Source organism: Adiantum capillus-veneris, chromosome 30 (genome assembly GCF_014529385.1).
Source record: "Adiantum capillus-veneris isolate H3 chromosome 30, ASM1452938v2, whole genome shotgun sequence".
Lineage (NCBI taxonomy): Eukaryota > Viridiplantae > Streptophyta > Polypodiopsida > Polypodiales > Pteridaceae > Adiantum > Adiantum capillus-veneris.
The window spans coordinates 62,042,677-62,048,477 of NC_140960.1; the positions used below are offsets into that span (position 1 = coordinate 62,042,677).

The 5,801-nt window shown below is 41.5% G+C and overlaps 1 pseudogene; it reads right to left on the reverse strand.

Annotated features, from left to right (window-relative positions):
* Positions 1 to 4,144: 4,144 nt before the first annotated feature.
* On the reverse strand, positions 4,145 to 5,595 carry LOC147418068 (uncharacterized; annotated as a pseudogene).
* Positions 5,596 to 5,801: the final 206 nt, after the last annotated feature.

The window sequence follows — 5,801 nt, forward strand, 5'->3', positions numbered from 1 at the left end:
ACTGTCGGAACCTTCAAAACATACTCAAAAATTGCAGCCAAATAAGGTGCTACTTTGCCCACTGCTGATGTCCGACGTCGGTCTCTTTTTCCAGTTAACTACATCCGATCATACAAAACTGATGCCCAATCAACTTTAATGCCTCTCTCAGCCTGAAACAAAGGTGCAAAAGCCTCCTTGGACATGTAGGCAGTCTTCTGCAGGATACACACCTTTTCCAAATACCAAAACAAATCTGAGGCTCTGTTTCCACCCGCATTCTTCACCATGTAGTATGCCTTCGTCCCTACCGGATTTCCAAATTCCCCCTTCATCTGGGAATCAGTCAGCTTCCTCGTCTTAGCTGGCACAATTAGACAGGGAACTTTAAAGACTTCGGACACCAGCTTTGGTGTCAAGCGAGCATCCGTTGTAATCATTCCATCACTTTCTTTAATCATATTCCACTGCTACTCAGCAAACTCATTCTCTGCCAATGTATCCCAAGGTAGACATGCAAATTCATAAAGACCTATACGCTTAAGCCATACCTGGGTTTCCGCCTCATTAGGGTCAAACGTTGCCACCGCCATCTCCACACTACCCTGATCACTCAGAGACTCAGCCTCATCACTCTCCACTTCAATATGCTCTTCCTGTTTCTGCGCTTTGAACAACTCCTCCATCGCCACCTTCATCGACCTGGTGTTTGGCATCGCTTCTGACGCATCATCTTGCATACCCGCCATCAGCTTTTCCTTAATTTTCTCAGAAAACATTTCGCCCTTCTTCCTCGACTTAACAGTCACTAAACTGCGACGTTCACACACTTGGATGTGACCCCCAACTCCTCTCACCACCTTACTCTTATGATGATGAATTTTCTCCTCGATTCGGGCACGCCATGCAGGATTCGCCCAAAAATTATTCGTCCTCAAGTGAGTCACATCAGCACTAAGCGAATTTTTTGCCTTAAAATGAGTACCCCCACTTATTAGTACCTCTGTACCCTTTTGCCCAATTCCATTCCTCCAACTTTCCACTTTCGAGACTTCAAATCCGACAGTCCGAATTCCGACTTCCAATCCGCAATCCGAATTTCAAATTCCAGATCCCTTTACAAGGTTTGAATTGCTAGAACAAATTGCCAATTCTGCCTCTGAACATTCCATTGCAACTCCCAGAACACCAATTGTTAACAATTTACTGCCAATATCCTCAGCCTTATTGACCATCCACTTGGGAACCTCAGGCACCTTTCCATAAAATTTCTTCAATCTGAATCCATTCACAGGTTTCAAAATCTTTGTTCCGAAGACATCTTTCGACAAAAATGTTCCTTGGCCCTGTTCTGATTCAATCTGATAAGGCCCCAAATATCTCAGCTTCAACTTACCTGGATGTGGTCCCAATTTAGAATTTATAACATCACCCAATCCCCTTTCTGGAAATTTTGAATTTCACCTGCCTAGACATCCATGCTTCTCTCCTCTTCTGCCCAACTTCCACCAAATAGGCACTCTGAATTCTATCCTCTTCCAATTTAAGCAGTTCCTTCTGTCTATGAGAAATTGATTCCTCCGAACTTAACTTATGTTGAACTGACAACCTCAAGCTTGGAATTACATATTCCACTGGCACCACAGCTTCTATCCCAAATACCAATTTGAAAGGTGTCATTCCAGTCGCCACCTTAAAAGCCGTCCAAAAAAGCCCATAGTGTTGAATCCAACTTGTCATCCCAATCCGATTTGTTTTCCGACACAATCTTCTTCAAAATTCTCACCCGCACTTTATTAGAGCTTTCTGCCTGCCCATTTGCTTGCGGATGATATGGAGTAGATTTCTTACGCAAAATCATATGTCTGGATGTCAACTCCTGAATCACATAATTCAAAAAGTGTGTTCCATGATCCGACACCAGCTCAATAGGACATCCAAATCTTCCAATAATGTTTTTATATAGAAACCATGCCACACTTGCTGCTTTATTATCTCTCAAAGCTACCGCTTCCACCCATTTGGTAGCATAATCTGTTGCAACTAGAATATATATGAAACCTGTCCTCTTTGCCCGTGGTTTTATTGGGCCTACAAAATCCATTCCCCACTTCTGAAATGCTTCTAATGGTAAGACTGGATGATCCTGCATCCTATCCCCTTGTGTAGGCTGCCCCATCTTCTAACACTGAACACATTCCTTGGCAAAACTATGTGCATCCTTCAATAACAAAGGCCACCAAAGTCCAGCTTGTAAAATTTTCTGACCTGTAATTTCCCCTGAGAAATGTCCTCCGGCTGATCCCCAATGTGCCTCCTGCAACACTGCTTTCTACTCTTCATCCGGAACACAGCGTCGTATAATCTGATCTGGTCCTCTTCTATATAATGCTCCAGCTATAATGAAAAATGGTATGCTCCTCAATGCAAACTTCTTCCTTTGATCCGGAGACACTGTCGAAGGTAAAACTCCATCTGTTAGAAACTGAACCATCTGATCATACCAATTGTCAAAAAATGTCCTTCCACTCGGAACAAATCCGCATCAGGCAATTTATCCAATACTCCGATACTCCTGAAGTATGAGTTCCTGAGTTCCTGATACCAGAATTGGATTTATCCGATAATCCGCATCAGGCTGAGTTCCTGAAGTATGAACAACTATGTAATCCAATTCTTGCAACATGAGCATCCACCTTGCTAATCTGCCTTCCAGTTTTGGCTTCTTTACCAGAAACAAAGCCTTAAGATCCACATGAAAAACCACTTTATTCCCTAGCAGATAATGTCGGAATTTTTCCAAAGCAAAAATCATTCCCAAAGCTTCCCTTTTCGTAACTATGTAATTCTTCTCCGGTGCTCTTAACATTCTACTAGCATAATAAACCGGTCTAAACCATCCCTTAATCTTCTCCTGCATTAAAACAGCTCCTACTGCCATGTCGGAAGCATCATCATACACATGAAACGGAAATTCCCAATTTGGTTATTGAAGTATAGGTGAAACTACCAACATCTTTTTGATAATCTGAAAAGCCTTCTCTTGAGCTTCTCCCCAAAAAAATTCCACTTTCTTCTTGGTCAAATGACTAAGTGGTGCGCTCACATCCGCCAAATACTGTAAATACCTACCATGCCATTTGATCTGTCCAACAAATCACATCACTGCCTTCAAATTTTTTGGGGCTACAGCTTTCTGAATTGCACTAATTTTGTCCCCATCAATCGACATTCCTTCTTGAGAGATGATATGTCCCAACAATTTTTCCTTCTGTACTGCTATTGCACACTTTTGGGGATTAAGTGACATTTGAAACATCCTACATCTTTCAAAACACTTCCTCAAATATTCCAGATGCCTGACTTTTTCCCCAAAAACTGAAAAATCATCCATAAAAATCCTCATAAAATCTATCAAATGTGGCTCAAAAGTTTTAAAAGCTGCCTTCAAAAACGATGGTGGTCCATTCTTCAATCCAAAGCTCATCACTGTATGTGCAAAATCTCCCCATTCTATGATAAAATTAGTTTTTTCAATATCCTCCTCAGCCATTGGTATTTGATTGTACCCTTGAAATCTGTCAAGAAAAGTGTACATCTCATGTCCCGCTACATCATCCAAAACTAAATCAATAAAAGGCAATGGAAATGGATTTGAAACTGTTGTTGCATTCAATTTTTTTTAATACACACAAACCCTTAACTTCCCTGACTTCTTAGGTACCACTACAATTGGTGACAACCATTCCGCCTAATCCACTGGCACTATGAATCCTGCATTCAACAATTTATCCAATTCCTCTTTCACTTGCTTGGCATAATTTGGATTCATCCTATATCTTTGTTGAATCACTGGAACAGCATCCGTTTTCAAATTTATATGATGCTTGTACACTTGCGGATCCATGCCTTTCAAATTAGAATAATCCCATGCAAAGACATCAATATACTCCAACAGTAATTCCTTCAAGTCCTTCTTGAAGCCTTCTTCCAAATGAACACTAACTCTTACCATCTTTGGATGATCCTCCGTCCCCAAATTCAGATCCTGTAAATCATCCTCCTTAACTCGAGAAGCTTTCTTTATCATCTTATCATACAGAGATTTCGCTCTCTGAATTGCCTCCTTTGGCTCTAATTCTGAATCCTCCATCACCGTTTCCTCTTAGATTTTCTTCTCTTCTAAATTTTCCTGTTCCACACCATCTGTATTCCCTTGCAACTGATCAATTCCCAAACTGTTTGCTTTCTCTGCATATTTGTCAATGATCTGCTCCACATCCTCAAATACCGTAACAATTGTTGGATTTGCTGCTAGGAAATATGCTTCTTCATCATCCTCCAATCCTTCAGATATGTTAATTGCTCGTGCCAACATTGGCTTGGTCTCTTCTGACAATTCCTTCTTCGGCTCCATTGGTAATGTAACTTCTCTCCTTCCTTTCTTAACCGTCACTTCATTCTTTTCCCAATCCTGTTTTAGCTTAGCCGTGCGAAACCATGGCCACCCCAACAACATAGAATAGGTATTTTTTGAATCCTTCATCCTGATGACTACAAAGTTTATCGTAAATTGTAATCCATGAATGATAATTCCTTGCCTCCTTAACATCCCCACTGGTTGAACTATGCTCTGATCAGCCATAGGCACTTGAAATGGAGCTAGTTCCAACCTGACACCTTGCATCCTTAGAAATTCCGATTCCGAAAGTATGTTGACCCCTGATCCACCATCCAATAGAACATCGAAAAATTTACGGTTATTAAATTCCAACGACAGTGTTGGTACTGAAAATTCCACATCCTCCAGGCTAATGTGGCAACTCTGAACTGTTTGTTGCACCTCCTTCATACTCGGAACAGTCTTTGACCTTTGCATCACTGTATATAATCTATCTCTGAAAATTGGAACTAATGACAACAACTGATCCAAAGTAAAATGTATAGAGGAATTAGTTAACTCTTCAAACAAGGCATCCATCCTTTCTCTTTCCTTCTCCTCCTTTTTTACTCTTTTCTCATTCGATTTAAGCTTGCTCTGCTGTTGATCCTTTACCATCAAATCTTCAGCTACTTCATCCCGAATCTCCTTCTGCTCCTCCCAGTCTAGTGGAGGTTTCAACCTTGCTTTTGACCTTGTTGTCACTAATACACCTGATTCCTCTTGCAAACATTTAGAACAATCACATTTCGGCTGACAATCCACAGCGACTTCATTCACCCCTTGATCCTGAAACAATTCTACTACTATCAAAGTACTTCCCGGCTCTTTGTTTGCTTTAGCTGACTGTGCTGGTGGTGCTGGCAACTGCGGTGGCAGCTGCCCTCTTGGCTGTTGTTCATTCCCCTCTTGATAATTCCAAACCGGTTGATTCCATCCTTGTGTTTGTGGCTGCCAATTCTGCCACCGCTGCTGCTGATCCCAATTTCCCCCCCACGGGGGTCTTGAATTCTGCCATCCTCTATATCTCAGTCCTCCTCCTGAATTGAAATTTCCTCTAAATGATGGTCCCTCTTGATTAAACTGTGGTCTCCACCCTGAATACGGTTGTTGCCTTTGCTACCCTTGATTATTGAACATCCTCTGCCTTCCTCCTGTCTCTGGAAACACCCCATGAGTTTGAGGTCCTTGTTGCTGTATCTTCTGCTGAATCCTTTCTGGTACAACACCCCTGAAATTCGGATTAAACCAACATCCCTTTGTCCAATGCCCATCCTTAACACAAATTTCACAATGAGGGGTTTTTGATTCCACAACTTTCTGCACTCCCAACTTCTTCAATTTCTTTGCTACCAATTTTTCCACTCTATCCTCTTTCTCT